The sequence below is a fragment of the Patella vulgata genome, chromosome 2, assembly GCF_932274485.2.
Source record: "Patella vulgata chromosome 2, xgPatVulg1.2, whole genome shotgun sequence".
Lineage (NCBI taxonomy): Eukaryota > Metazoa > Mollusca > Gastropoda > Patellidae > Patella > Patella vulgata.
Genome location: NC_065880.2, coordinates 80,322,895 through 80,334,310, shown reverse-complemented (window position 1 = coordinate 80,334,310; position 11,416 = coordinate 80,322,895). Strand labels below are relative to the sequence as shown.

The 11,416-nt window shown below is 37.1% G+C and overlaps 1 long non-coding RNA gene across 1 annotated transcript; it reads left to right on the top strand.

The window, feature by feature from the left end:
- The first annotated feature begins 9,446 nt into the window (after positions 1-9,446).
- On the top strand, positions 9,447-11,015 carry LOC130010686 (uncharacterized). The gene is made up of 3 exons (XR_008785962.1): positions 9,447-9,671; positions 10,304-10,438; positions 10,665-11,015. It is a non-coding gene; the product is annotated as an uncharacterized LOC130010686 (long non-coding RNA).
- The last annotated feature ends 401 nt before the right edge of the window (positions 11,016-11,416 follow it).

Genomic DNA, 11,416 nt, shown 5'->3' with positions numbered 1-11,416 from the left:
CCCATCCTGCACAACTGACAATGGGACACCAACTGAAACAAAACCCGCGAAATCTTCTTGGTCAACACTGGTATAATACTACGGACAATATGTAAGTCCCGAAATGCTCGTAGCAGATTATACTACCCGAAAAATGCTTTCTGAAATTCTAAAGCTAGTGAATTGATGATGGCACAAGTAGTTATAGGAAATGTAATAAACAAGGGAAAACTAACATTAAAAAAAAGAAAAAATGTTGTTGTCAAGGTACTATTTTGGAAAATGTATGAATAATGTGTAAACATGCTGACGTCGGTTAAACTGGGTCATTTCGGGACTAACATATGGTTCAATTTTATTTCCATAATTCGCTTGCGCGTAGGGGTCTTTAGCGCCAAGTCTGCTTTAGATCTTCCCATATCTCAATTTTTAATACCTTTCAATTATTTTAAATTTTCTATAAATTCTTTTATATATGACCGCTGGCAACGGTCTTGGGATCTTGCAGACACAAATAAACTTCATCACATTAAACATCTCATAGGAGACTGGCCAAACTCCTATAGAACCAACAGGAGGGATGAAGTTGTTTTGTGTCGCTCTCGTATTGGTCATACTTTTTAAACTCACATTTTCATTTTGAAGCGAGAGCCGCAACCAGAATGTGTTCACTGTCATGTTCCTTTCTTTGACAGTTAAGCACATTTTGATTGAGTGCAATCATCTCAAGAATGTAAGATCAAACTATTACCGTTGCCAGTCACTACATCAATTATTTGCTCAACCGGAGTTGTATGGGAAATTGTTAAACTTTTTAAAAGAGACAAACTTTTATTACAAATTTTAATTGTATATATATATATCCGTATTTTTGTTTTTAATTATTTATATACATAAAGGACTTATATTTATTTATATTTATTTTTAACAACATTGTCTGTGATACTTGTTTTTATTTATGTATATACCGGTAAATATATTTATGTGATATTGATTTAATTTGTCTCGTCAAAGTCACCATGTGTTTGGCACCATATAGCCCGGTTGGAGCTGACGTGCCATAAAACTCCATTTCATTTCATTTCGTTAGCAGTGGGAGGAAACCGGAGGACCCGGAGAAAACCCACGGGGCTGGTCAGGCGACCCTACTCCTTGTCACGTTCAACCGGGGATCGAAACCACGCCAGTTGACTCAATGACAGACTTTATGATACAACGCGCACGTGCTAACCATTCAGCCATCCGACCCCCCAACCAAGGTTGTACTGTTACGCCCAACAAACAGGATCATACCATGGCCCCCAACAACCAGGGATTGTACTGTTACCCCCAACAATCAGGGTTGTACTGTTACCACCAACAAACAGGAGAGAGAGAAATGGGGTTTAAAGTCCACTCGACACAATCTAGGTCATTTCGGGACTTACATGTGGTTCAATTTTATTTCAATAATTCTCTTGCGCGTAGGGGTCTTAGCGAACCATTTGGCAACCCGTCCCCCAGCCCCCAAGAACCAGGATTATCCAACGGTCCCCAACAACTAGGGTTGCACCTTTTGCCCCTCAACATTAAAGATCATGCTTCAGAGTTGTCAGATTTATGCCCTGATGACAACAGCATGGAAGAAAGCATAACCTACGCTTAAGGAAGTAAAGATGATAAACAATGTCAAGCCGGGGATCAACGTAATAAGGAAACAATTACAGGTTAAGTTTTTTTATTATAAATGTTTCACACGTGTGCTTTAGTTAGCCAATTAAATATCCGAGTTTTCCGAGTTTTGTATTTTGGCCTATACGAAAATACAAAACTCGGAAAACTCGGAAAGTGGCAAAAAGATATCAAAATAAACTATTTTCCATTGGATAATTATGATTATTATACAGCGGATGTATCCTTAACGGGAATAACTTGATATTTAATGTAGCCCACTCAAGTTTTTGTTGCATCGAGACAGACATCACAGGCAGTAGGCCTACTACGTGTCGAGAATATCTAATTGGATAATTAAGTGATAGTAACACATCTATTTAATAATTTGGACATGATCTATAACCTTATCAGTTAGATTTTAACCAAAATAATAACTACACAGACATTAATATCAAATAAAGTAAATGAATCCGAATGCCAGTTGTTAGCATCCACTGTAGTCCAATTACTATCTACTCCATTGTGTGGTATCTTTTGTTTTTAATTCAGTGAAAAATGAGATTAAATAAACGTTCATAGACCAATTATGTAATCTGACTATAATGAATGAAATGGGGTTTAACGTCCTACTGTTCTGCTCCTAACCTGGGCTAATGAAGACGGGCATACGCCATACAGTGTGCTATGAGGGAAAGTTTGCCCGGGCAGCGGCGCTACGGCCTACTCTTATATCGAATTCTAACTGCCAAGGGATCGTTTACGTGCACGCCAATATGTACACGGGACCTTGGTTTTTCGTACCATCCGAACGACTAGACAGCTGTCCTTGTCAGGCCCTCCGTCCTGCATCACTGACAAGGGGAAACCGTGGTTTATCCTTCAGCTTGGGTCTATTGTTCTTGGCCACTCATTCCCATAACGTCGACCAAAATTTTTCCCCTAAAACTCGGTGAGTCGGCGATATGGGAATGAACCCAATTAAATGCCCATGTGGACAAATTGCGACCACGTCACACCTGCTAATCAACTGTAATCAATTAAACAAAGAACGTCAATCCGTAATTAAGAATCTAGAAGAGAGGGGAAAAACTCTCTGTCTCAAATCTCTCCTTTCCCCACAACCTGACGATAGATACTGGACATCACAACTTGTCTGGGATTTTATTGAGAATATAGGGATGACCAAATATATAAAATAATAAAATTAATCAATTAAACAGTAGGGCGGAACGTAAAAATGTCCTCTAGAAGGAAGCGTAAACCGCCCTACACTAATAATAAATATAGGCAAGACCAAATACATAAAATAATAAAATTAATCAATTAACAGTAGGGCGGAACGTAAAAATGTCCTCTAGAAGGAAGCGTAAACCGCCCTACACTACTAATAAAACTCCGATAAAATTAATAAATCAAATTATACAATGTAGGATGAAGCGAAAAATCGTCCCCTAGAGGGAATCGCCACCTGTCCTACACCACAAATAAAACTATTAATTAATAAATCAGGGTGATAGCGCAAAAATGTCCCCATAAGAGGGAAACGCTACACACCCTGAAATATTCTTTACACTTTTATTTATTTGACTAAATAAGTATTGATTGTAGATCATATTAAGCCACCATATATGTATTATTGTATTTATTAACTCCTAATAAATTTTGATTGAATGTATATCATACTAACTTGCCATAAACGCATTTTTTTCCCTCCTAACCCAGCCCCCCCCCCCCCGAAGCCTTACTAGACGAAATAAAAACAAGACCAGCTACTCTTTTTTCTCTAGCTTTCTCTTTCCAGGCGTTGGATTCTTCCTTCAGAGAACCAACAACAAAGGAATGAACAACAGGAATAATGACGAAATCAACCACGATACCGGACAACAAAACCAAATGGAAGGAAGAATGGTCCAGGCCTTACACTCACCAACAAGCCCCAAGGAAGAGTTGCACCGCCCTGCCATTCAACCGGACAAATCGACCAGACCGACGAAAATGACCTAAATATATAAAGGATATTGGTCGTTTGACAAAACGACAAATGTTCTATTTATTTTATGATTTTACAATCATTTTAGGTAAAAACAACATGGACTACTGCTAGCCAGTGGAATAACACTTTTATTTCACTGATAAAACGCAGTATTCCACTACTGATCATAAAATAAATATATATATATATGTACATACTATGTCTAAATGTTTGTCTCTGTCCAAATGTTCGTCAACATTCATGTCTGTTTTGTTACAAATTCGTCTGTTTTGTAAACGGCCACTGGCACCTCTTTATTCTTTGCACCCGCTATCTCATGTCTCTTGCTGTTATCTATAGTCTTCTGTACATATATATATAAACCTAATTATCCTCTTTTTCACTAATCACATTGTAAATTATTGCACCTTGTATACATAACATGTTATTGTCTGCGATATCACCTCGGTGGAAGCGGACGTAAAATACAACTACCTAACAACAACAACTGAACTTGCCGCCAAAGAAACAAACAATATGCAATTAGCAGTTAAAACGAAAACTTGTGGCCACCCCAGATGTCAAACATGCAAAATCATAAACACATCCGACCAGTTCCATAACAAAACATCTGGCACACAATTCCCAATATTAGACCAACTTTCATGCAGCAGTTTATTTACATCTCAGCGACCTTGCCAAAAATTGAGCTGACCTTAACAAAATAGATTAGTCTACACTGGATGTTTCCCACCCCCACTCTCTGTGTTCATTGACAAGAGAAAAGAATTTACGGTTTACTAGTGTAAGGGAGATAACACCATTATCAAACTCAACAACAGGATGCAGTTTGTTTACACTACAAAGAACAGGATCCAATATTATACAGAAAGAAGAAGAGCAATGAAATAATAAAATAACTAAAACAGCTTAGATAAAAAAAAGGGAGCAAAGATAACACAACTATTAAGTGATGTACATGTAGTTTCTAAAGCTAGTAAGAAATTATACATGAATAAAGATATATTGCCTGTTACAGCTAGGTAACAATAAACCATACACATGTTACATATAATAATGAAATAGATAAGAAACATATCCTGGAAAAGACTATATATCGTCCGAAAACCATATATTACAAAGAATAAAGATGCGCAACACTAAAAGATAAACAAACTAAATTAGACAATATACATTTTAAAATATAACTTAAATTTATTACTTGGCTATTTTTATTATATTATCTTATTTGTAATTGATATAAAAATAAAACAGAATTTAGATTAGAAAGGTATTGTCATATTTAATATTGTCATGTCAAGTGAAAAAAATATAAACCTACCTGGGTTAATAAAATGGGTGCTTTGACAGGGGCAGAGAAACTCATGATACATTCAACACAGACATGTAGGAAAAAGTGACCAGTTGAAACGGGACGTTTAGGATAGTAGTATCCAAGTTACCGATTTCTACTTACTCTGAATAAGGTAGAAACGTAAGACGACATAGAAAATCAAGACTCTATATGAAGTGTCTTGGCCCACGAAGCTTATTTGAAGGCTATTCTCTTAGATTCGGTATCAGAATATGACGATTTTGACTCCGGTATCAAAGCTTTGAAGGCTATTCTCTTAGCTTGGGTATCAGAATATGACGATTTTGAAGTAATAATTAGTAATAATTCTTCTGGTATAATCGTAAATGGGGGGGGGGGGGGAGGGGCCCAGGTGAGCAGAGCACAAGTGTGAAACGACCCACGAAATATCAAACTAGAAAAGGCGTTGAATATGTAGCTGATATATAGACTTGGAAATAATGAAAATAACAATGCAAATATACCTTGTTGGATCGAGTATCCTATGCACGATGATTATATCCCAGACAGGTTGCCAAACGTTGTTCGGGGTAGAGCTGATAAAATATTTATTGGTAAAGTAAAAATACCTCTTGATTATTTTCAGCTGATGAGTTTAACTGACAGCCGTTGAGACCAACATATATGCTAATACGGTCTTCGATACGAGAATGATTTACCGGAATATTCACGATATCGCAGATGGATTCCGACTAATATTTCAGAAGTGGAAGCGTACACGACTCTTCAAGTCTGAACTGCATGGGACTTTGCAGCAAATTCTCCCTGAATGATTACTGGCTTATATTTTCGCCAAGACAAGAGACAGATATTTGTTAATGTCATCATTCTTTCAGTTGTCGAATAATTTAATCTATATCCACAGGGGGCAACATGGTTATGATCCTATACACAAGGTGCCGTCACTATTTGGCATAGACGAGTGCATCATAAAATTCAACGGCCGGATACATTTTCGGCAATATATGCTAGCAAAGTCAACGAAGTGGGGTTTGAAGGAATTTGTATTGTGTGATGCGAAGGCGGGCTACCAAAGCAAATCGATTTTGTATACAGGAAAAGACTCTTTCATTCGCGACAAAAATGTCCCACTCACACAAGAGGTTGTAATGAAACTTCTAGATGGATTTGATAATAAAGGGCCACGTTGTATATATGGATAAATCCTAATCGAATAGGTATGCCACAAGACTAAAGAAAGCTGAAGTTGATCTATTGAAAGGTGATGACCCAGTATTTATGCGCAAGAACAATTTAGTAGCTTCCGCATGGCATGATACAAAGCAGGTATCCTTGTTATCTACTGTCCACACAGACAATACAGAGTGGGAGTTGGTGGTTTCCAACTGAAAAGAACAGTAATTGCAGAAGATTATATTAATCAAATGGCCGGAGTGGCGAGAGAGAGAGAAGGGCAGACTTGGCCAAACTTCTAAGTGGTATCACCCTCTATGTCACAGAATGGGAGAGGTTGCATTTGTCAATGGGTACATTTTATATAAACAGTATGACCCCAAAAATACTCTAACTCCTGTTCACTTTCGTAGGGCTGTGATAGAAGGTTTTGAACAATCAACCACAAGGTGGTGAGGTGGGGGGGAAGCTGAAAATTCACAATGAACTTGGAGCCACAGTGGCCCAGTGCGTAAGACACTGGCTCACTAACCTGGGGGTCGCGGGTGCGAGTCTGGTGTTGGTCGGGTAAGTTCATTGAGTTTTCCGCCGTGGTTTCCTATTGGTAGTTTTGCAGGACGAAGGGCTTGACAAAGGACGACAAGCCGATGTCCTGGGTACACACTAGTGTACACGTAAAAGATCCCATTGCAATTGGAATTGGATATAAGAGTAGTAGGCCGTAGCGCCCCTGTCCGAGTCAAATTTCCCTCTTGGCACACTGTATAGCGTATACACGTTTTCATTAGCCCATAGATGAAACAGAAACGTAGGACGTTTAACCCCATTTCATTTTATTTCATGTATATTTAAATAACAGAATACTTCACTTCCTTCTCGAACAATATATCAAAATAGCCACAACGCGCACAAGGAAAGAAAAGTGAAATCGTCCCTTATGTGAAAATATGAATGAAAAGTTAACCAATAACTAATTCTCATTCTTTACCAGAAACAAGGACGAAAATAAGATGGGTAACTTTTTCTATATGAGAAGATATCACGTAAGATTCTACTTTTTTACATTTTAGTAAAAAACGAGATAGGAACAAAATTGTTATTAATTTAAATACGAAAAATTCAAAACCACGTTCACCAGCCTGAAACTGGTTTACACAGATTCATCTGCTAAACTGCTAAATTGTTCTATGCATCAATCCTACCGTGAGTCCGTGACTACGAATCTCATCGAATCAACCAACTGACCGATCCCCGCCCCTATATGGCTTGTGTCGTGCCTATCTCATAAAAATATAACTTTTACAGAAATATCATTATAGTTCCAAATAAATTGCTTAAAAAAGCAGATGATTACTATAAATTATAACGAAATCCTTAACAGTAACTTAATTGAAATCACATTGCAGATCGAATCTTAATTTATAGAACTTTAATATGTAAAATTATCTATCTTATAATTGTATTATACGACACAAACTACTGTCTATTCCATTATATGCATATTTACCAGCATAGAATATCTATTCAAACGGCATATAATTGATCTTAGATTCAATGAAAATATGTTTATATTAAAATGAGTACAATTCTATATTAAGAATGCATTCATAGAATGTAGGTCTATGTCTATTTGATTTTTGTATTCACTATTCAACACCTTATAATATTTAACAAATGTTCATACCCGTCCATTCAATATTATTTGGCTTAATTGCTTTGTTATGTCGTAATATCATGAGTTACACTGAGCTTATTCAAGCTAGGGTCTATGATTTATTCTAAAGCAAGGTGTCATATGCACATTTTCTGACTTCTTGCAGGAAGACGCAAATTATATTAATACACCATGTGTGTGTTCTCTAAAGTTTAAGCTCTTCTGTCCCAGACTTCAAGGGCTCAAGTGGTGCCTTGTGTATAGAAATCAGTACCAATCTTTGGTAAATAAAAGACCGCCGCAAAGAAGCATGCGTATATAAGATAGAACGGGGCTGTTTATTATGGAACCCAAGGGATCCAAGAGATCTAACTGGATGAATTTATATCGTTTACGGCGTTCCTACGCTAGTTAGCCCTTCTCTTTCGTTCCATCTGATAATCGAGAACTCCAGAAACCGATAAGACTTTGATATCTGACAATCTAACAGTGGATATTTAAAACATTCAAGATATACGGTCCAAGTAAACAGCCGCCGATTGGATACATTACTAGCGATTATCACACATCGTATTTCAATTGCACAAATGTAAATGGTCTGGGGTAGGATTGAAAATCTTCGGTTTTTCAGTTATTAATTTTCATGTTACAGGTTCATTAAAAATCTGAATTGTCAAAAGAGAAATATGATTAGGCGTTCCAATACATGCCTTAATTATCACAGTTTTTTTTTCAGAGCAGAAATGATACATAAGCACCTGGGAAGTTTTTTTCTTACTATAGTGTGTGTTCCATTCTCTATAGGTTAGTATTCAGACAATTGTGTTATTAAAAAAAATCTGGTTAAATTTTAAAGCAAAATGTCAGGATTAGTATTCATTTGATTATTCTAACCACATAACTATTTCAACTGATTTGCCTCTTGCGACAGAGGAATTAGATCGGAGGGAGGGAGGGGGTCTCACTCTCTATAATGTTTGTTGGAACCTTAAGATCGAGGATATACCACAAGCTGTATTCTCTCCGAATGCGAATACTGGACCCTTTAGATCGAGAACTACCCCTGGATGAAACTTCTTTGTATGTCAGCAACGTATAGGATGAAGCCTATAATATGTAAGTTGGAACCTTAAGATTGCGAAATTACCTAAAAGTTGAATGTTGGAACCTTGTAACTGAGGAAGTCCCACAGAGGTAACCTCTCTGTTTATCGGACAGGGAAGCCTCTGTGTATGTTGGAATCGTAAGATCTAAAGTACTTCAAGGGGAAGCCTCGGTGTACGTTGGAATCTTAACATTTTACTATGTTTATGCTGCTAGGGCATAGTTGCCATCCGTCGTCATTCTTACTATAGTATTTACTTAACTGTAACGCATCCTCGTCAAGTGTATCCTAGCAACATAAACATGTTAAATGACTTATAGCCAGTAATTGTAATAGTGTACATTTGCAGTTGTACATAACATCTTCATTAGAGACGAATAACGAGGCGATCGATATAAGAGGTTCTTAACTTTTATTTTTCTAGAACTTATAAGATACGCATAAAAAGGATCAGATAACGTAGATTGCACCCAGAATAAACTTAAATGCAGAAACAGGCAAACGATTGATAGTGATTTCGCTTTTTATGTCTTCAAATATTTATCTATTGCATGCAGCACTATTAACTGTACGATTCATCTGTGGAATTCGTGTAATGCTAGTATATGCCGAGTACAATTTAGTTCAGTTGACCAGTTACAGTTAGATGACCAGTGTAGAGGGAAAATGACCTGTGATTTGCTTTCACCGCTCTTGTTGAACTCTACGTATTGCAGTCAAACGACTACGAGAACGGCATGTTTTAATGGATCATCGTTCCAGCAGATCGGTTATTTCATTCAGTACGACTGCAATCCAGGTACTGTAATATTTTCTGTATTTATCATTCTAGCCAATGAACCTAGAGGATTAAAAGGATTATATCCAGACCACCGTACGTTTTGTGTGTTTCATTCAATGTTTCGTGGTGTTTCCCAATTTGGTAGCATATCTTTTAGTCATACAAAAATTAAAGTGATTCAACCATTATATCTGTGGTGTAGTAACTATTATAATAAAGATTTTATTTTATCCAACTTACCAGCAGAAACGAAAAAAAAATTAATGTACAAATCCTGCTGAGCAACTTTTCAAAAATCGTATGCATGAACAGTTACTAGGTCTAGTTTATTGTCTAGTCATTAACGCTGTTTAGCTGAATAAAATCAAAGTATTTTACTTCTTTAAAGTAACTATAGTAAGTTTACATTTTACTTCTTCAAAGTAACTAGTCACATTTTACTTCTTTAAAGTAACCTTGGCAGTTGGAATTCGATATAAGAGTAGGCGGTAGTGCCGCTGCCCGGGCAAAATTTCCCTCATAGCACGCTGTATGGTGTATGCCCGTCTTCATTAGCCCAGTATAGGAGCAGAACAGTAGGACGTTAAACTCCATTTCATTTCTTTAAAGTAACTAGTAAGTTCACATCTAATTGTTTACTCAAATTGCAGTGTCCAGTACACCCGCGCAACCCTTTGTCGAACCAACAGTACAGGGGCCGTCGGTAACAGACATCCCATTAAATAGCCCCTTTTCTTCTACGCCAAAGGTCAATGAAGAGCCAAGACCTGACAGAGATACCTTAGGTATTAATACTATTTAGATAATATTTTCAGTTTGTTTTAGTACATTAGTATACATGTTCTGTATTAACATGAATTGCTTCTGTCAATCAACATTACGGTGCTTACATCAGGGAAGAATTGTGCTGGGGACCTCGGGTGAGACGAATATCATAAAATCCCGCACGAGAATAAGTGGTTGATTATCTTTGAATTCTGCATTTCTAATAAAGTGTATTCATCAATTCAGATACGTCAATAATTATTGGAAGTGTTGTAGGAAGTCTTCTACTAATGGTATTAGTGATTATCAGCGTTATCATTATCGTCAGACGATAAGAAGTTACAATTATAAACCGAACGTAAGTGTTTCAATTTAAAACAACATCACTGTAGAAGGCAGATATATATATGTACAACCATTCAATTACGCCCGTCTTCAGAGAAAAACTAACATCCAATGTAAAATTGGTTGATGAGCACTTTTTGATTCCAGTAAACGCGACCTCATGGTCAGTGACTGGATCGGGTTACACAACTATCTTAATACAAGATTTCAATTTTCTGTTTACAGTATAAAACTGGATGTCACCGAAAATGTATTTATGTATGTTTTCCGGTGTGGACGGTAATTAAGATCACGTCATGTCCAATGCTGATGACGCAACAATCAGACAAAATGACGACTGAACCCACCTGTACGATAAAAATGAGAGTGGTGGGGGGGGGGAATAAGACAGGATGTGTGCTAGTAATTGGCGACTTTAACCGTGGACAAAGGGAGAGTACTCGTATACATGTACAGGATTCAGTTGGACTCAGAGTAGCAATTATTTGCCCATTGACTTCAATGTTAAACGTCTGTAACATCACAGGCTATAGCTTTTGGCTCAACATTCCGTTGGTTCCAATCTTTATAGGCACAATGGGGACCACATTTGGCAATCTCCTCATCATAATTGTGTAGGGGGTTGACCATTTAGATTTTTTGCTACGGGGATT